Source organism: Rhinopithecus roxellana, chromosome 8 (genome assembly GCF_007565055.1).
Source record: "Rhinopithecus roxellana isolate Shanxi Qingling chromosome 8, ASM756505v1, whole genome shotgun sequence".
Lineage (NCBI taxonomy): Eukaryota > Metazoa > Chordata > Mammalia > Primates > Cercopithecidae > Rhinopithecus > Rhinopithecus roxellana.
The window spans coordinates 112,942,580-112,964,051 of record NC_044556.1 but is presented as its reverse complement, the minus strand read 5'-3'; the positions used below and the strand labels follow the sequence as shown (position 1 = coordinate 112,964,051).

The following is a 21,472-nucleotide window of genomic DNA, read 5'->3' as shown; positions in this document are numbered from 1 at the left end:
CTATGAGACTTCTCTAAACCTTTGATATGCTAATGTCACTGTGAATGTCAAGGGGGAAATCACACCACACTGAATTCCCCTAAATAATATGACCGTGAAAACTTTGTCCAAAGATCATCTCCAGGTACTATTACAATCCACAAAGCATATGTCAGAAACAGTTTCCTGGAATAAAAAATAGATTAAGACAGGCTTTTTAAGATTAAGACAGGTCTGACGGGCACGGTGGCTCACGCCTGTAATCCAAGCACTTTGGGAGGCCGAGGCGGGCGAATCACAAGGTCAGGAGATCCAGACCACGGTGAAACCCTGTCTCTACTAAAAGTACAAAAAAATTAGCCGGGCGCGGTGACGGGCGCCTGTAGTCCCAGCTACTCGGGAGGCTGAGGCAGGAGAATGGCGTGAACCTGGGAGGCGGAGCTTGCAGTGGGCCGAGATCGCGCCACTGTACTCCAGCCTGGGCCACAGAGCCAGACTCCGGCTGAAAGAAAGAAAGAAAGAAAGAAAGAAAGAAAGAAAGAAAGAAAGAAAGAAAGAAAGATTAAGACAGGTCAAAAGGTCAAATAGTCAGCAAAGACCTCATAAATTCCAGATAGCAATAGCAGGAATGACGTTTTCCTTAGAAAATATTTTCCTCCATTTTTCTTACAGGTATTCCTACATACACATGGCATACACCTGTTCACAAGTGCACACATACACATACAAACGTTGCCACACCCTCACTCAAAAATATTGTTAGAATTAAATAGAAATGTTAAGAAGCTAGGCCGGGCACAGTGGCTCACGCCTATAATCCCAGCACTTTGGGAGGCTGAGGAAGGCGGATCACGAGGTCAGGGGATCGAGACCATCCTGGGTACAACAGTGAAACCCAGTCTCTACTAAAAATACAAAAAATTAGTTGGGCGTGGTGTCGGGCGCCTGTAGTCCCAGCTGCTGGGGAAGCTGAGGCAGGAGAATGGCGTGAACCCGGGAGGCGGAGCTTGCAGTGAGCCAAGATCGTACCACTGCACTCCAACCTGGGCGACAAAGCGAAACTCCGTCTCGAAAAGAAAAAAAAGAAAAGCTGGAAAAATATCTTTGGCTGTTTTGGCTGGTTCATATGTGTTACATGTGTTCTCAGGGGTAGTCTTTGCTTCATTCTACAGATGAGAAATCTGAAGCTTAGAGATTTTGAACTTCAGAAGTCCAGCAAGATCCTAAACAGGCAGCAAGTGCTAAGCTGGGGACCAAGCCTATTTCTATCTAGCTCCAAGGACCCTGTTCTCCCCACTACATGATACCATCTAGCTTACCTCCATCCAAAAGTTCAACAATGGCAACAAAAGTGCCCGCTGATGCAGGCACTGTGCTTGGGGCTAAGGGTGAACACAGATCCCGCGCAGTGATCTTGTTTGCCTTCTAGTGGAATCAACAGGCCCCAAAGCAAATTAAACAAAAATTGGTGTTACAGTCACAGCTGCTACCTATTTCCTCACATCTACCGCAGATGATAAACATCAGTCATGGCCATTCTTTCCTTTTTGCCAGAGGCTTGTTTGGGAAAGAATATGTGACTCAATCCTTGTCAGTTAGACATGAAGGGAAGTCTCCTGAAGACTTCTGGGAAAGATATTCCCATTCCTAAGAAATAGACACAGAGAAAACGTTGTTTCCATCCTTTAGACACTGTCCTATCTGGATGTGACTTCCTGGATGTTGCGTCTGGAAGATCTGTTATAGCCACCCTGCTCCAGGGGGAGGAGGAAGCCCGGGGAAAAAGGAGCAGGAGATAAGCTGCTGAGCAGATGTGCTGAAGAGCTGGAGAAGTGGGAGATTCAGATAATGAAAAGCTTGATATTGAGGGGACTACATAACTGACCGTCTAAACCAGAACACTTCCAAGAGTGAAAAGGGATGCTCCTAATAAATAAACTGAGACCGTGTGTGGTGGCTCACGCTTGTAATCCTAGCACTTTGGGAGGCCAAGGCAGGAGGATTGCCTGAAATTAGGAGTTCAAGACCAGCCTGGGCAAAACGGTGAAACCCTGTCTCTACTAAAATACAAAAAATTAGCCAGGCGTGGCTGCGTGCACCTACAATCTCAGCTACTCAGGAGGCTGAGACAGGAAAATCACTTGAACCCCAGCAGCGGAGGCTGCAGTGAGCGGAGATCAGGCCACTGCACTCCAGCCTGGGTGGCAGAGCAAGACTCCATCTTCAAAAAAAAAAGTAAAAATCAAAAAAATAAATAAATAAACTGGGACAAAAGGCATACAATGGAATAACCTACTTACACACCATGCTGATCAGTCTGGACTTTGCCCGGGCCTGGCTGCTTCAGAGCTTTTAAAAGGTTAGAGCCACTTCTGGAATTTATATACATCTTTCTGGCTGCTACAGACAGAAGGGCTTCCAGGACAGGCCAAGAATCGGGGGATAAAACTGTAGGTCTGGCTAACATGAGAGAGGTTGAGGGATCCAATGAGGGCAGCGTGTAGATCAAGAGGAGGGGAAGATTAGAAAAGTGGTCAAGAGGAAGAACACGGTGGCTGACTAGGTCTGAAGAAAGAAGGTAAGGTGGGATTCAGGTCCCTGGCTTGGGCATCTTCATGAAAGATGATGCCATTTCCAAGAACTGGGAAAATCCAAGGAGTAAGGGCCTTCCCCTCTTGCTGGGAGACCCTGGCAACAAAACTCTGAAGGCTGCGGGACGCTAAGCTCACTGGACCTGCTGCATGGACTTGTACATAAGATGCTATCTTGATGTAGAAAGTAACTTGGGGGCTGGGAGAACTGTGTTAGCTCTCTCAATCCTTCTGGTAGACACTAGCAATGAGAAAAAAAAAAATTGAAGAAAGAGAATTAGATAGTGGCTAGGAGTCCAGTAGAAACTGTCAACAAGAGGAGATTGAGGGCAATATATTGCAATGTGTATGAGGCACAGGACACATCAGGGAGACAAAATCTTACCTGTGGCAGGAGCTACTTCATGCCTGGATTTTTAGTCACTCCTATGTTGTGGCTATAGTCAAATCATTCTCTTTCTTCCAAGAATCAATCTCTTTCTTTTCTCTCCTTGTTATTTTATCAGTTTTAATACAACTGGGGGAGGTTGAATTTTATTAAGCATTCTGATACACAATTAAGATAATATATGCAACATGTTGGTTGCTGACCAGGGGCTAAAACACACACAGCTATATTGCTTGAGAATCATTCATTCAACAAATATCTGTATTGAACACCATTCTGTGATCGGTACTGTTCTTTCATGACAGAAAAAAGAAAATAAGGTATGATTGTTGCACTCACGGCCAACGTCTAGGCTGTTTGTTCATGCTTGTGAAGCTAATTTAATAAAGATGTCTGATAGATGGGTATTTGTCAAACACACACACACACACACACACCACTCTGTCTCCTCCCAACCTCCAAATAAATCACCACATCATATTTCTCTACAAGAGCCAAAAGTGCTCTTGGGGATATTAAACTGAAAGAAACCCTGAATGTGACCAAGACAAAAGACAGTTTTTATAAATTAATCATAAATTTTCTCTTTTCTTATTGTAGAATTTTTTTTTTTCTTGCAGAAGACTGGTCTGAGTCTAAGAAGACTTTTTCTGTACTTCATCTTCAGTGCTTTCAAAACAGCATTTCTTATATCAAACTACCATAGCTGGTAATAGTCAAAGTGACAGTGGTCTCTAGGATGAATTAAGAAGTAGAGAATCTCTTAAGGGAAAACTCTTTTTGATTAATACCATACTCTCCTTTATTTGGCAGTTCATGCAATGCATATTTCTTGTCTACTTTGTATAAAGACCCTGTTCCAGGGTTGGAAACACAGAAAACCCTCCTCTTGGAGCATCTACTCTGGCAGGAGAGCCAAACAATAAGGAAGTAAAATTCAATGAATTGTTTAATTACAATTATGATGAATGAAAAGTATAGGTGCAAAGAAAACCAAAAACAGAGGCCTGACTTAGTCTGGAGAGACAAGAAAGGCATCAATGAGGGCCCGATATTTCAGCTGAGATTTGAGGGGTAAGGAGAAATTGGCAGGTTAAAAGGGAGGGAAGGAGGAGCAGAGAGTTTCCAGAAGGAAGGTGCACCTGAGCAAAGCCCTTAGGGAGCAGGAGCATGGGTCGGGCAGGGGAAGCAGGGATGGTGGTGGGGTCAGGTCAGGGGGCAGGCGGTGGTTGGTGGGGGGGCAGTCCTGAGAGAAAAGCCCTGTGGCTGGAGTTTAGGGAGTTAGGAAGAGGAGGAGCATGGCAGGGAATGGGCGGCAAGGATTTGCAGAGAAGGTGGGGTCTCCCTACTAATAGTCTTCATTTAAACAATGTTAAAATAACTTATATTGAGATATTGATACAATTGTTCCCAAGGCCTGATAGCACTCTATTACTTGGTCAGTGGATTGAGAGACTAAGGCTGTTTTTGAACTAGCCGTAACTAGGAAGGAGGTGGAGATGTCAGCAATTCACACCTACCTGAGCCAAGGGAGGCTCTGGTGCTGTCCACCTAGTAACTTACAGTGAACAAATCTTACAAATCCCATGTTCTTCATTTGTGATTTTTTTCAGTGATTTACACTCTCGAAAGTAAGCCATAGGAAGGAAATGGAACAAACTGATTAACAACGTCCTTGCAAATTATTTAAAGGAGACAAATCCCATTGCAATTGTTTCCTTCCTTAAAGCTCTATAATTTTGCACACCCTGTGTCACCAAAACATATGAATCCCTAGTCTCCCAGGACCTTGAAAATGGAATGGTAGCACATGGATCTAAATAGACCCCTCAGCCAAAACTAATTCAACACATTTTATAGACATCATTTGGCATAAAATGATTGGGAGTCCTCTTTTCCAAATGGAATTGGAGAGCAAGTACATCCAAACCCAGGTCTGACTGACAATAAAGGGCTAAGCCTGATGGCTTCTATGGCAGCCCATTTTATTCAAATGACTGAATGGAACAGCAAACTGCATTTGTAATACAAGCTCATACATTGATGTGTGTATAGAGATACATACTCACAAACAAGTACACTTATACATATGTAATTAGACATAAATATTTAATACCGTATTTCATCTGATCCAGGATGCCAATTTTATGAGATGCACCCTTATTTTATGTACTAGTAAGAAAGAAAAAGATTGCTACCAATTAAACTATGGCATGCTCTTGATTGTAAATTGCACCACAATTTCAAAGAAGTTAAAATATGAAAATGTAAATTTCACAATTAATGAAACAAAGAGTATCTGTGTGTGTGTATTGTGCGTGAGACACATACATACACACACTTTTTTAATGCCCTTCACATATGAACAACCAAGCATTATGTTAGAACCAAAATGAAGGCTTGGATGATAGTCTCCTAATGCCCACATTATAAGATATCCAAACAGGATCACCACCAACTAAAAATTAGATTATGTTGAAATTTCTTTGTGTTTGGGACTCAGCACAAGTCCCACTTAATGCATGATTTTGCAGGGGAAGCTCTCCCTTCCTGTCTGCTGGAGCAGCAGCAATTCAAAACTTGAGTTCAGAAGGTCTTGTGGTTTTTTTTTTAATTTTATTTTTCCATAAGTTATTGGGGTACAGTTGGTGTTTGGTTACATGAGTAAGTTCTTTAGTGGAGTTCTGTGAGAACTTGGTGCATCCATCACCTGAGCAGTATACACTATACCATATTTGCTGTATTTTATCCCTCATCCCCCCTCCCACCCTTCCTCCCAAGTCCCCAAAGTCCACTGTACCATTCTTATGCCTTTGTGTCCTCATAGCTTAGCTCCCACATATCAGCGAGCACATGAGATGTTTGATTTTCCATTCGCAAGTTACTTCACTTAGAATAATAGTCTCTAATCTCATCCAGGTCATTGCAAATATTGTTAATTCATTCCTTTTTATGGCTGAGTAGTATTCTACTGTGTATTCCATATATAAATATATATATATATTCCATATATATATATATATATATATTCCATATATATATATATATATATTCCATATATATATATATATATATATATATATATCAGAATTTCTGCATCCACTCATTGATTGATGGGCATTTGGGTTGATTTCACAATTTTGCTAATCAAACTAAAGAGCTTTTGCATGGCAAAAAGAACAGTTAGCAGAGTGAACAGACAACCCACAAAGTGGGAGAAAATCTTCACAATCTATACATCTGACAAAGGACTAATATCCAGAATCGACAACGAACTCGAACAAACCAGTAAGAAGAAAACAATCAATTCTCATCAAAAAGTGGGCTAAGGACATAAATAGACAATTCTCAAAAGAAGATACACAAATGGGCAACAAACATAAGAAAAAAATGCTCAATGTCACTAATGATCAGGGAAATGCAAATCAAAACCACAATGCGATACCACCTTACTCCTGCAAGAATGGCCATAATCAAAGAATCAAAAAGCAGTAGATGTTGACATGGATGTGGTGATCAGGGAACACTTCTACACTGCTGGTGGGAGTGTAAACTAGTACAGCCACTATGAAAAACAATGTGGAGATTCCTTAAGTAAGTAAAAGTAGAACTACCATTTGATCCAGCAATCCCACTACTGGGTATCTACCCAGAGGAAAAGAAGTGATTATTCGAAAAAGATACTTGCACAAGCATGTTTATAGCAGCACAATTAGGAGATCTTGTTTTGACCTCTCTTTGTCTCTGTATTTAAATTTTGTATCCTCATCAAGATTTAAGTTCCCTGCAATGTGTGTGTGAGGGGAGATAGATTACTGATGACTGTTTTTTGTCTGTCCCTTGGAGCTCTTAGCACCAGCCTGACCATAAATACCCATGTCTTTGACTTGTATCTCAATGCTGTAAATGTATAGAAAGTAAGAGCCCTCAATAGGAGGCTTATTAATATTCCCGGTGGTTTTCAAAAGGAGAGAAAACTTTATAAGAAAATCAGTGGAAGATTTCTCAGTCTGAACACAAATTCCTTTTACTGAATCTTTTACTTAATTTTAATCAGCTAACATTTATGAAGCACCTACTAGGAGTAGGCACTTCCAGAGTAGCCACTACTGGGCTGGGCACTTGTAGATACACAGAGAAGGACTGCTGCTCGTTGAGCACTCATTCCCATGCTGGGCGAGGGCCTGGAGTTGCTCACAGAGAGGCCGTGGGACACAGGCATGCCAGCATGCAAGTATAGCGCACTGGGATCTCTCTCACTAGATACAAGGAATGTTGGGCAAATAAGTTTGTTTCTCATGGGCCATGATTGTTAGCAGCTACCCTTGGATCATGGTGTTAAGAAGGATTCTGATGTCCTAGCACTTACTAACACTTCTGCTCCATTATAAGGCATTGCTGTGAAAGAATTCACCAGGAAAAGTACAGCTGAGCAAAGGAAGGAAGATAAGTTACCCATTAAGAACTAGCAATATTTTTGCTAATTTAACCAGGGTCATAAAAACATAATTTTTATTTAATTATTTTAGGATGTAATAATGCATGTTAATTGTAGATATTTGGAAAGTACTAAAAATGTTACAGGAAGCTAAAAAAGTTTACAAGGTCCCAGCATTAGGAGGCAATGCTATCAACGTGTTAGCATATTCCTTTCTAATCTTTTCTCTAAGCATTGTTGAAAAGGAGGAATACTACAACAACAACAGTAAAGATACACAGAAGCCTTTAGCTTTTAGGAACAGTTCCCCCAGTGTTTTCATAGAGCATTCTTGCCACAAGATGTCCTCAAAAACGGAGTCTGTATTTGAATGCATTTGGGATACACTGTATCTTCTATTAGGGACTCACACATGGTAACATATTAGCATAGCAAAGATCTTGGCAAGTTCCAGTTAAAGAAAAATTCCTATGGAAATTTTCCTCCTTTCCTGCTTGCCTTCCTTCCTTCCTTTCTTCCTTCATTCATTCATTCCTTCCCTCCCTCCTTCCTTCCTTCCCTCCCTCCCTCCCTCTTTCTCTTTTTCTTTCTTTCTCTCTCTCTTTCTTTCTTTCTCTCTTCTTCTCTTTCTTTCTTTCTTCCCTTGCTACCCCCTTCTACTTCTCCACTATTCCTCTTTCTTTACCTTCCCCTTCTTTCCTCTTTCTTTCTTTATTCCCTGCTTGCTTGCTTTTATTATTACCTACTAACATCTTGCAGAATAACTACTTTGCTTAAGAACACATGTTAGAAAATAATTTCTAAAAGAAAGGCAGTTCCTGATGTTCCCAAGGTCTCACATTTCTGTATTTCTCAAAGTCAGGCAGCCAACATGAGAGAAGCAAGTCTAGCTGATGAAAGACAGTAAGTGCAAAGATAATTGCATTACACCTGGCAGCACGTGCTGAGGTATATTGCCTCAGAGAATACTATGTGGTACAAACAAGAGTGCAAAATAAATTCCTACATGCTGTCCCTCTGGATTGGTAGGATAAAGTAAAGAATTAAAGAACTTGAAAACTCCTAAAACTTGTAATTTATATAAACATCTGCTTTCTTTGCTCTCCAAACCTAAAATTTATCTTCTATGTACCCAAAGTGAATGCATTTTTATAGTTAAGTCATATTTCTTACTCACCAATAATATGACTGGCACCAGCAGCATCCAGATTAAAGGAGGCAGAATTTCATATGTAAGATTGGCCACCACTGTGCCTGGGCCACCCTGTAATCACCCAACTGGGTTCATCTTGCCTGCTGCCCGAAAGTGCCAAACACTGAAAATAGCAGGAGTCGCAGTAGAGAAAGAGTTTAATAATCACAGTGCCAGCCAAGCTGAAGGGTGGGAGATGTTTCACAAATCTACCTCTCTGAGAATTCAGAAGCTAAGGTTTTTCAAGGATAGTTTGGTGGGCAGGTGGCTAGGGAATGGGGGATGCTGATTGGTAGGGTCAGAGATAAAATTATAGATGGTCGAAGCTCTCTTGTCATGTTGAGTTGGTTCCTGGGTAGGGGTCACAAGACCAGTTGAGCCAGTTTCTTGGTGTGGCTACCAGTGCAGGTGGCACCACTTGGTCCATCAAAATGCAAGGTCTGAAAAACACCTCAAACACCAGTTTTAGTTTTTACAATAGTGATGCTATCTATAGGAGCAGTTGAGGAGGTTAACGCTTGTGACCTCTGGCTACATAACTCCTGAACCATAATTCTAACCTTGTGAAGTTTTACAAGGGCAGTTTAAGTCGCTGAGCAAGGAGGACGTTAGTTTCAGGAAACTACTTTGTTTTAAAGTTAAACTGTAAACTAAATTCCTCCATAGCCTACACCCAGGAATGAGCAAGGTTTGTGAGATTACAAGTCAGATGGAGTTAGTTATGTTAGATTTCTCTCACTGTCACAGTTTTTGCAAAGGTGGTTTCAACTGTGCACTGGAATACAGGCCTTAGGGACACAGACAGAGGCACTATGAGGTTCTTGATTCATCAGATAATTACTATATCATCTTCATATGCAAGATATTGTCCTAAACCTACTCTGTCAATTTTCCTTGAAATAGGAGATCTCTTCAGTTCAACAACTATTATGTGTCTATCATATAAAAGGAACCTGGGATATAAAAGAAAGCCTCTACTCCCAGAAACTTGTAGTATAAAAAATTAGACAGCTATACCATGCCTTTACCTAAGAACTGATTGGGGAAGAAGAAGTGGTCCCAGAGATACAATATCCCTTGCCTCTATCTTGAGGTAGATGCTCTAGTCATTAGAAAAAGACTGGAGCTGGAAAGTTCAAAATGAGATGTTTAGCCCAGGGTCGCATCCCTCTAATAAGTTCTGCCCGAATGAAAATCTCAGTCTACATAAAACTTATGTTGGTGGCTTTTAGCTATTTTACTCCATTTAAAAGCACTGCTTGCTCTTTGGTGATTTGTTATCCATAGCCGAATTGCTTTAGTATTTTATAATGGCTTAATTTTCAACTATTTTTTTAATTATTGATAATTTATCCTGAGACCACATTTATTATTTGTCATCTCAATGTTAATTTATTTTAAATAATTATTATAAGCATAATCATAATATACATTATATATAATCATATATTATATTTAATTATATATATGAATTAGTATTTTTATACCAATTTATTTTAATCTTTATTTTATTTTAATCCTCATTCTATTCCTTTAAGTGAGGACTAGAAAACACCAATGTAAATGAGACGGTCCCTGGTTTGCTTGTGCCCCAAATAAAAGAAGACGATTGCTTCTTTCCTCCAGGCAGCAGTAGGGAAGTCTGTTGGCCCTCAAAGCAGATCTCCTCTCGTGCTACTTATGTGGTTAAATAAGAAGTTCATAACATCCCCAGAAAAGGTCAGGTAAATAGCCTTAGGCTCAATATCACAGCTCTTGGCAACTCATTGTTTATTTTTAATTTATTTTAATAAACAAATACAGCTATAGCCACCACATAGCAGACACTGTGGTAAGCATTTTATAAATATCAATCCAGGCCCCTCTCCTCAAAGAGGGGAATGTGCCTTATCTCAAGGAGTGCTCAGAAAAGCTGAGAAGCTGTGTTTCTGTCTTATTTTAGCACCATTCATCTTCTAGCTAAGAAAATCTACGAGCTAAAACTCAGTCTCCAACACATATAATAGATATTAGACAAAACACTAACTAGGTAGGAAGTCACAGCCCAGTGGGCCCTTCACTGTAATCACACCATGAGTTTAATTCAAGGAAAAATGCAGGTAATCCTGAAACTCTTCTGTAAGAGGTATGTGAACTATTTAAACCTATTATTTTACTTCTATGAAACTGGACAAGCACCAATAACATAAACCTTCTAAAGGAATAGTCCTGTTTAGTTCTTTCCCAGGTCCTTTCTCATCAAGAAAGCCAATAGAGCCTTCAGAAAGAAATATTCTATCATTACCCTATTCCCCATTTATAGAAAAAGAGCTCAAACCTCTCATGACAATTGTGGCTTAAGTAAAATTCCAGATGCCCCCAAGAATGGGTAATGCACTCCAACCTCGCCTAGCTCCAGCTCAGTTTGTATGGGATAAGCAAGAGTGACCAGATTCCAACAATCTGAACAGAAGCAGAAAGGCGAACTGAAAAGACTCCTCCCTACCCTTTAAGCTACAGAGAGATGATTACACACACATTTACAACTACTCCTTAAAGACTGCAGAACAGCTGTGCTAGATGATTACATAAGATGGAGTCAGATCTGAAAGGAATTCACCATACAAAAGTTAAAGCATTGGCTGGGCATGGTGGCTCATGCCTGTAATTCCAGCACTTCGGGAGGCTGAGGTGGGTGGATCACTTGAGGTCAGGCATTCGAGACCAGCCTGACCAACATGGTGAAACCTCGTCTCTGCTAAAAAAAAATAAAAATAAAAATAAAAAAATAAAAAATAAAAAATTAGCTGGGCGTGGCAGCACACACCTGTAATCCCAGCTACTTGGGAGGCTGAGACAGGAGAATCACTTGAATCCAGGAGGCAGAGGTTGCAGTGAGCCGAGATTGCACCACTGCACTCCAGACTGGGTAACAAGAGTAAAACTCCATCTCAAGGCCGGGCGCGGTGGCTCAAGCCTGTAATCCCAGCACTTTGGGAGGCCGAGACGGGCGGATCACAAGGTCAGGAGATCGAGACCATCCTGGCTAATACGGTGAAACCCCGTCTCTACTAAAGAATACAAAAAACTAGCTGGGCGACGAGGCGGGCACCTGTAGTCCCAGCTACTTGGGAGGCGGAGGCAGGAGAATGGCATGAACCTGGGAGGCGGAGCTTGCAGTGAGCTGAGATCCGGCCACCGCACTCCAGCCTGGGCGACAGAGCCAGACTCCGTCTCAAAAAAAAAAAAAAAAAAAAAAAATTTAAAGCATTAAATAGGAAAGTGTTAAGGTGACAATAACTGGAAGTGGGAAAGTTACTGCAGCACATACCTTGAAGGAACATGCTTAGGAAAGTACCAGGAGGATGAAACAGACTAAAGAAAAGACATGAAAGCCAAAAGACTGGTCCAGGACTTGACACTACTAGCACAAATTATTCAAAGCTTCAAACATGCAAACATGCAGAAAGGGTAAAGTTTGGGCAGCACATAGCACTACAAGTATTGGTCTTCACTGGGTCCTTTGCAGCCAGACTCTAGAATTACTAACAGCAGTTTCAGTTCAGGTATATGCTGAAGATGATTCTCTAGCTGAAGTAAATCTGTGACAAGGGAGAAACTCTCCCTAAAATCAAGTTTTTATAGGCCTAAAGAAATTTCAGAGCAAGGAGACAATGGCAAAGGCCACAGCCACATCAAGTTAAAAAATGTCTTGAACTTTGTTGGAATGAAGAAATCCAAAGAAAGAGTAAGAGATCAGGACTTGGAGAAGGAAAGGCTATAAGGTGAGTCCTTGGGGCACATCAGCCACAAACGTGTCACTTGACAGTCTAGTGTAGCAGTGAGATTCTGGGGACACAAGACTTAAGAGGAAAAAGAAGTGAAAGGTTTTAAATAGGCATAAAATAGAAAGGGGGAATTTCAAGCAAAGACATAGTGGCTGGCCACTACATAAACTTTTAAAATTTGCTAGAAGAAATGTCTCATATGCTATTCTCTGACAGAAAATACGCTTAGGTGCATTTTCTTGCAAATATGGCAAAGTGCCTTAGTAAACCTCACGATGGGTGATTTCTTCCATATGTTCAACTCTAGATAGCTGCACAGGAAGCCAAGAACACAAGTGAAACTGAAAAACCACACAATGTTCTATTTTCTCTTGTTTTTTTCATTCTACCACAAAGTCTCTGCTATGGTCTTTGGCAAATAATAGCAATGTGGGTTCTGAAGTTGGCTTAGGATGATTGCTATAGGGGCTCAAGATTTGTTTGTAGTTTCTAAGTGCCTGGGGTGTGAGGCTAGTGCTGGGAAAATCTTATGTGTCCTGTTCATACTATAGATTCTTTAAGGAGACAATGATGAGAGAATGGGCTTTGATTAATCAGGTCACAGAGTTCTAAGTGCACAATGGCTATTCCAGTAACAGGCAGCTCAGGTTTCTCAGCTTACAGATGCTGGAGACAGCCCTACTCACCCTAAACATCTGAGCATGATGGCTATAGTGGACAAAGCAATGAGGAAGGATGATTTGAGGACATAATGAAACACAAACTTATATGGGAGAAGAATTTTCATCTTCAGACATTAATTTGTCCCAGGAAATTTTAAAATGAGATCATATGCATGCGGTTCAAATTTAGGGATTTTGTATATTGCTGGTGTATGGTAGATTCACCTGATAGCAATAACTCAAGCATGCCCTGAGAATACCCTAGGTCTAAGAAGCATATATGTTCAGGGTTCCAAGTTAAAGAATCTGGAAGTACCAACCAAGAGATGTGCTCTTTATCTATGAAGCACATTCAAATCTCTGGCCCATCCCTTGGGACACAAGCTGTACAGGGGATTGAGGCCCTTTGTTTTGGGCTAAATGCAGGTTGCTAGGTGGAGGCTGCCAAGTGGAAATGCTATATAACTGTATGCTTTGTGCGAACCATAGCATTTTTCTAGTCCAGCCTGCCACTCCTGGACCTCCCTGTATGTGAGTCCTCAATAAACCCTATGTCTCATTCACTAGCTCCAGACCTCTTCTTAGGCCTCCTGGACACGGTGGCCACCACGACTGGAGTTATAGGGGTCTAGCACAATAATTGGTACTGGTTATTTCTGTTTTCATTAAAGCTCACTGCTTCATGTCTGGAGAGCTAAATCGAACAATAGAGCACACAACTGAGAATTAGAAAAGAGAACTGAGAGCAAATTTGTATTCTGGGTAGAGTGTGGTCTTAGAGTTAATTTCTTTCATGAACTGTTCTAACCCAATCCAGAACTTTCTGGGAGCAAAAGTTCACCTGGTGAGCCCAGGGAAAACGTGAAGGAACAACAGTTGATATTAGAACATCAGTCCTTAAACTGATCAAGGGGCCTTTCAGGTCAAAACTACTTTCCTAATTACACCATACTGCCTTTTTCACTCTTCTGTCTCACATGTATATAGCTGAAGTCTCTAAAGTCTCTATAACATGTGGCTCCATGACATTGCTCAGATGCTCCCACACCCCCTGCCACCTCCTGCTTACCCTCTCTATGAAAGTCATTTATCTTATAGGCGAGATTAAGCAAAGGGGATGAGCCTGTGTGGTTTAGCTCTTCCAGAGCTGGCTTGCCCACAAGCAGCTCATATTCTTCTTCTCTTCCCTGACTCCTCATTCAGTGAGGAAGGCTCCACCACAGCTGGGAGGGGAGTCATCTGGCCTGTAGCTGAAGGGCAATGTTAATTCATAGGAAACGGACTAAAAAAAAAAAAAAAACCCAATTTTAACATCAGGTCCAGCTTTGACAGAAACAAAACAATCTGGTAATCTTTAGATGTATGTGTGAACCCAGAAAATCTGAGACAGGTCTGAGTTTATTTATTTAATTCAGAAAGTTTATTTTGCCAAGGTTGAGGACGTGACACAGCCTCAAGAAGTCCTGACTACATGTGCCCAAGGTGGTTGGGGCACAGCTTACTTTTATAGATTTTAGGAAGACATGAGACATCAATCAATATAGGTAAGAAGTACATGGGTTGCGTCTGGAAACGCAGGACAACTTGAAGCAAAGGCAGGAAGACTCAAAGCAAAGCAGGAGGGAGCTTCCAGGTGACAGATAGGTTAGAGACAAACGGTTGCATTCTTAGAGTTTTCAATTAGCGTACCCAAAGGAGACAATCAGATATGCATCTAGCTAGAGCCTGGCTCCGGGAGAGGCGGCGGCGAGGCGGAAGCGGTGGGATGCTCCTGCTCGGTGGTGCTTTCGTGAAAGGCCCACAAGAGGAGGTCCCCGGCTGTGAAGCCAGGTGACAAGGGGGAGCAGAGTCAGGGGCGGTTGGGAAGCATGGAGACAGTAGGGGCAAGGGAGGGAGAGGGGAAGCCACAAAAGCCTACACAGACGGGGGCGCTGGATCACGCCTGTAATCCCAGCACTTTGGGAGGCCAAGGCGGATGGATCAGGAGGTCAGGAGATCCAGACCAGCCTGGCTAACACGGTGAAACCCCGTCTCTACTAAAAAAAAAAAAAAAAAAAAAAAAAAAAAACATGCGCCGGGCGTGGTGGCGGGCGCCTGTAGTCGCAGCTGCTTGGGAGGCTGAGGCAGGAGAATGGCGTGAACCCGGGAGGCGGAGCTTGCAGTGAGCCCAGATCTTGCCACTGAACTACAGGCTGGGTGACAAAGCGAGACTCCGTCTGGAAGAAAGGGGAAAGAAAGCAGGAAAGAAAGCAAGAAAGCCAGAAAACAAGAAAGCAAGAGAGAGAGACAGAGAAACAGAAAGAAAAGAAAGTGAGAAAGAAAGAAAAGCAACAAAAAAGGGAAGAACGAAATAAACAAATAGGGAGAGAGAAAGAGACACAGAGAGAAACAGAAAAAAAGAACAGAAAGATAGCAAGGGAAGAAAAAGAAAAGAATGAAAGAAAGGAGGAAAGAAAGAAAGAAAACAGAGAAAGAAAGAAAGTAGGAAGGTAATAAAGATAGAAAGAAAGATATAGAGATAGAGAGGAAAAAAGAAAGAAACAAGGAAAGACAGAAGAAAGAAAGAAAGAAAGAAAGAAAGAAAGAAAGAAAGAAAGAAAGAAAGAAGAAAGAAAAAGAAAGAAAGACAATAAGGAAAGAAAATGAAAACAATAAAAGTAAGAAGGAAAGAAGGAAAGAAAGAAAGAAAGAAAAAGAAAGAGCGAGATAGAAAGAGGGAGAGAAAGAAAAAAGAAGGAAAGAAAGAAACAAAAGAAAGAAAGTCGAAAGAAAGAAAGAAGAGAGAGTGAGAGAAGGGAAGAAAGGAAGGTAGAAAAGAAAGAAAGAAAGACAAGAAAGTCTATCTACAAAACATGAGCCGGAGCCGGGCGCGGTGGCGGGCGCCTGTAGTCCCAGCCGCTTGGGAGGCTGAGGCAGGAGAATGGCGTGAACCCGGGAGGCGGAGCTTGCAGTGAGCCGAGATCTTGCCACTGCGCTCCAGGCTGCGTGACTGAGCGAGATTCCGTCTGGAAGAAAAAGTAAAGAGAGAAAGAAGGAAAGAAAGAAAGAAAGAGAAAGGAAGAAAAGAAAGTGAGAAAAGAGAAAAGCAAGAAAAATGGAAAGAACGAGAGAAAGAGAAAGAGAGAGAAAGAGACAGAGAGATAGGAGAAAGAAAGAATAAAGAAAGAGAAAGAAAGAAGAGAAAGATAGCAAGGGAAGAAAAAGAAAAGAAGGAAAGAAAGAGAGAGAGAGAGCAAGAAAGAAAGAGGGAGAAAGAAGGAAAGAACAAAGAAAACAGAGAGAAAGAAAGTAGGAAGGAAAGAAAGATAAGAGAGTTAGAGAGGAAGAAAGAAAGCAAGAAAGAAGGAAAGACAGAAGAAAAAAGAGGATAAAGAAAGAAGGAAGATAGTAGGGAAGAAAAAGAGAGAGAAAGAGAGATAATTGCTCTCCTCCCCATATAGATAGGAAAAAGATACGAAAGAAGAGAGAAAGAGAAGAAAGAAAGAAAGAAAGAAAAGAAAGAAAGAAAGAAAGGAAAGAAATGAAAGAAAGAAGAAGGGGAAGGAAGGGAAGAGAGAGGAAGGAGAGAGGAGAAGAAGTAGAAAAGAAAGCAAGCAGACAAGAAAGCAAGCAAAAAAGCCTACAGCACCCGGTATTCCCAGGCGGTCTCCCATCCAAGTACTAACCAGGCCCGACCCTGCTTAGCTTCCGAGATCAGACGAGATCGGGCGCGTTCAGGGTGGTATGGCCGTAGACGCCAGCACGGGCGCCTGGCTGCCCCAAGAGCCCGGCCCAGGCCTGCCCGCCGGCTTCCAGCTCGCAGCGCCAGCCCGGGGTCGCCGGGCTCCGATCGGGACCCCCGAACCGCTCGCCCGCGGCCTTTCCCCGGCTCCCGAGCTCCCGAGCTTCCACCACGTCGGGCCCGCTCGGAACAGGGAGTGCTCCGAGGCGTCAGGGCCCAGGGCCCACGATCCTGGGACCCCGTCCGGTCCTCCGCCCTGTCGCGGAGGTATTCTTTTGGATCCCTGGCCGCCGGGGAGCCCCTGCGAGGCCCCCTCTTGCCCCCCCACCCGGAGCCGTCAAGGCTGGCGAAGGGCGAACAGCGTATCAAGTATCTTCTCTGACCACAACAAAATAGACTTAAAAATCAATAATAGAAGTAAAACTGATAAACTGACCCTTTTTCTTTCTGGAAAGTAAAGAACACACTGCTATGGTCTGAATGTCCCCCAAAATTTATATGCTGAAATTTATTTGCCGATATGATAGTATTCAGAGGTGGGCACTGGCCTGGGGTGGTGGCTAACGCTGTAATCCCAGCACTTTGGAAGGGAAAGGCAGTCAGATTGTTCGAGCCCAGGAGTTCAAGACCAGCCAGGGCAAAATGGCAAAACCTTGTCTCTACAAAAAATACAAAATTAGGTGGGCGTGCTGGTGCAGGCCTGTAGTCCCAGCTACTCAGGAGGCTGAAGCAGGAGGACTGGTTGAGCCTGGGAGGTCAAGGCTGCCGTCAGCCATGATCAGGCTACAGGCTACTGCACTGCAGAAGGGGCAATAGAATGAGACCCTGTCTCAAATAAATGGATAAATAAATAAATAAAAGGGTAAAGAGGTGGGTTCTTTAGGAGGCGATTATCTCATGAGGATAGAAGTCCTTATGGATGAAATTAGAGCCCTTAGAAAAGGACTTGAGTGGCTTCATTCCCTCCGTCTCCTCCGTGTGGGGACACAATGTTCTTCCCCTCTGAAAGATGAAGCAACATTGTGTCATCTGGGAAGGAGAGACTGGGCCCTCGTTAGACACTGAATGGGCTGATGACTTGATCTTGGACACCCCAGCCTTTAGAACTGAGAGAAATAAATGTCTGTTTTTTATAAATTACCCAGCCTCAGATATTTGAACGGATTAAGATATTTTCTTAAACAACCAATGGGTTAAAGAAGAAACCACAAGAGAAATCAGAAAATACAGTTGGGTGTCAGTATCCACAGGGGATTGGTTCCAGGACCCCATAAGTAGGCCAACATCCACACAGAGTCAAGTGTTGCAGTTGGCCCTGTAAAACCTGGGCATTAAAAAAGTTAGGCCGCTGTGTCCTCAGGTTTTGCGCTCTGTGAATACTGTCTTTTCAATCTGCCTTTGGTTACAGAAGCAGAATTAAGGAAGTCAGAGGACCTACTGTATTTATTGAAAACAATTCCTGTATAAGTGCACCCTTGCAGTTCAAATCCATGTTGTTCAAGGCTCAGCTGTACTCAGACATGAATGAAGATGAAAACACAGCATAGCACAACTTTGGGATGCAGTAAAAGCAGTGCTAACAGGGAAATTTATAGCGGGAAATGCTTACCTTCAGAAAACCAAAAGAAAGCCGGGCGTCGTGGTTAGTGCCTGTAATCCCAGCACTTTGGGAGGCTGAGGTGAGCGAATCACCTGAGGTCAGGAGTTCGAGACTAGCCCGAACAACGTGGAGAAACCCTGTCTCTGCTGAAAAGACAAAATTAGCCGGTTGTGGTGGCAGGCGCCTGTAATCCCAGCGACTTGGGAGGCTGAAAGCCTTGGCCTTGACTTCTCTATCAAATATTTAGAGAACTGATAGTAATCTTTCCTAATCCTCTGAAAAACTGGAAGAGGAGGGAGTACTCCCTAACCCTTTCTATGAGGCTACAATTGCCCTGATACCAAAGCAAGACAAAGATTTTACAAGAGAAAACTGTAGAAGAATATCCCATATGAAGATCGATGTATAAAAATCCTCACCATATCCTAGGACTGTGAGGTGAAATGCATCACAGAAAAGGAAAGCCAAGCAGAAGCCTAAAACTAAACCCCTAGTCTGACCGGGCGCTGGTGACTCACGCCTTTCATCCTAGCACTTTGGGTATCCTAGCACTTTGGGAAGGTGGGTGGATCACCAGAGGTTGGGAGTTCCAGACCAAACTAACCAACATGGAGAAAACCCGTCTCTACTGAAAATACAGTATTAGCCAGGTGTGATGGTGCATGCCTGTAATCCCAGCTACTCAGGAGGCTGAGGAAGGAGAACGGCGTGACCCCGGGAGGCGGAGCTTTCAGTGAGCCGAGATCTTGCCACTGCACTCCAGGCTGGGTGAGAGAGCGAGACTCTGTCTAGAAGAAAAAGGTAAAAAAGAAAGACAGAAAGAAAGACAGACAGAAAGGACGGAAGGAAGGAAGGAAGGAAGGAAGGAAGGAAGGAAGGAAGGAAGGAAGAGGCAAAGACAGAAGAAAGAAGAAAAGAAAGAGAAAGGAAGAAAGTGAGAAAGAAAGAAAAGTAAGAGGAAAGGAAAGAATGAAATAAAGAAAGATAAAGAGAGAGAAAGAAAAAGACAGAGAGACAGGAGAAAGAAAGAAAGAAGGAAAGAAAGAAAGAAGAAAGAAAGACAAGAAAGATAGGAAGGGAAGAAAAAGAAAAGAATGAAAGAAAGAAGGAAAGAAAGAGAGAGAGAAAGAGTGAGAAAGAAAGAGGGAGAGAGAAAGAAAGAAGGAAAGGAGGAAGGAAAGAGAGAAAGAGAGACAGAGAGGAAGAAAGAAAGAAAGAAGGAAAGACACACGAAAGAAAGAAAAGAATGAAATAAGGGAGAAAGGAAAGATAGCAAGGGAAGAAAAAAAAAAATGGAAGTAAGAAGGAAAGAAAGAAAGAGAGAGAAAGAGCGAGATAGAAAGAGGGAGAGAGAGATATAAAAAAAAAAAAAGAAAGAAAGAAAGAGAGCTAAAGAAAGAGGAAAGATAGCAAGGGAAAAAAGAAAAGTGAAAGTAAGAAGGAACGAAAGAAAGAAAGAGCGAGATGGAGAGAAGAGAAAGAAAGAAAAAAGAAAGAAAAAAAAAAGAAAGAAAGAAGAAAGAAAGAAAAGAAAGAAAGAGAAAAAGAAAGAAGAGAGAGTGAGAAAAAAAAGGTAGAAAAGAAAGAAAGACAAGACAAGCGAAAAAGCCTACAGCACCCGGTATTCCCAGGCGGTCTCCCATCCAAGTACTAACCAGGCCCGACCCTGCTTAGCTTCCGAGATCAGACGAGATCGGGCGCGTTCAGGGTGGTATGGCCGTAGACGCCGGCACAGGCGCCTGGCTGCCCCCAAGAGCCCGGCCCAGCCCTGCCCGCCGGCTTCCAGCCGGCACCGCCAGCCCGGGGTCGCCGGGCTCCAATCGGGATCCCCGAGCCGCTCGCCCACGGCCTTCCCACGGCTCCGGAGCTCCCGAGCTTCCACTACGTCGGGCCGCTCGGAACAGGGAGTGCTCCGAGGCGTCAGGGCCCAGGGCCCACGATCCTGGGACCCCGTCCGGTCCTCCGCCCTGTCGCAGAGGGATTCTTTTGGATCCCTGGCCGCTGGGGAGCTGCTGCGAGGCCCCCTCTGGCCCCACCCACCCAGAGCCGTCAGGGCTGGCCAAGGGCGAACAGCCGGCCCAGCCGCGCGTGGCCTTTTTCTCACAACGCCCCCACCACGGTCGCTTGTCCCGACCAAGACCCGGCCGGTGGGCAAGAGCCCGTGGGGGCTGGGGTGTGGGGGGATGGCCCTGCTTTGCCCCGGGTTGGCACTAGAGCCGGCAGCCTGATCCCGGGCGAGAGGGGCTGAGAGAAACCCAGAAACACCCCACCACCACCAGGAGCAAATCCACAGCCCCACACACAGACATACCCGGTCGCTCGCGCGCGGGAACCCACACACGCGCGCGCGCTCACACACAGACACACACACACACACTCGCGCGCGCGCGCACACACACACACAGACACACACGCGCACGCACACACGCACAGACACACACACACACACACACACAGACACACACATGCATGCACACACAAACGGCTTGAAGGAGAGCAAGGAAGGGATAGATGGAGAGATTGAAACCCAGGGAGGGAGAGAGACAGCGATCGAGAGAGACAGGGGAGGTGGAGAGGTAAAGAGACAGAGAGAGGCAGAGACAGAGAGAGGGACAGAGAGACAGAGAGAGACAGAGAGAGACAGAGAGAGAGAGAGAGAGAGAGAGAGAGAGAGAGAGAGAGAGAGAGAGGAAAGGCGACAGAAGTAGCGCGAGGTGCAGGGGCAAACCCAGAAGAGAGAGGGGCAGGGAGCTAGAGAGCGAGAGCGATAGAGCCTTGGAGAGGGAGCGCCCTGCTCCGGTAGGCAGGGCCCTTTTGAACAGGCCGGGATAGGGTGGAGGGGACTTGGGCTGGGCCAGAACAGGGTGGCCAGGCCGTCCATGCGAGAGGAGCAACGGAGCGCTGAGACGGGTTTTGTCTTGGATTAATGGCTTGCTTTGGGGGTGGGTTTCGTAGGCTCCTTCCTGTGTTGGCACCTCCCTGTGCTCTTGGTGCGGTGCGGTGGGCCCCTTGATTTGCAGAGTGCGCCCGCCCTTTTGGCGGGAGCCGTGGCACCGGGCGTGCCCACGGGGCCCGAGGCCTGGGTCTCTGGCGTGTCCTCGGGACTGGAGTTTACACGAAGTTGGTGGCAATGG

At 43.9% G+C, this 21,472-nt stretch overlaps 2 non-coding genes across 2 annotated transcripts; both read right to left on the bottom strand.

Moving 5' to 3' along the window:
* Positions 1-16,633: 16,633 nt before the first annotated feature.
* Positions 16,634-16,752, bottom strand: LOC115899502. The gene has a single exon (XR_004059194.1). It is a non-coding gene; the product is annotated as a 5S ribosomal RNA (ribosomal RNA).
* Positions 16,753-19,944: 3,192 nt separating this feature from the next.
* LOC115899501 lies at positions 19,945-20,063 on the bottom strand. The gene has a single exon (XR_004059193.1). It is a non-coding gene; the product is annotated as a 5S ribosomal RNA (ribosomal RNA).
* Between the last annotated feature and the right edge of the window lie 1,409 nt (positions 20,064-21,472).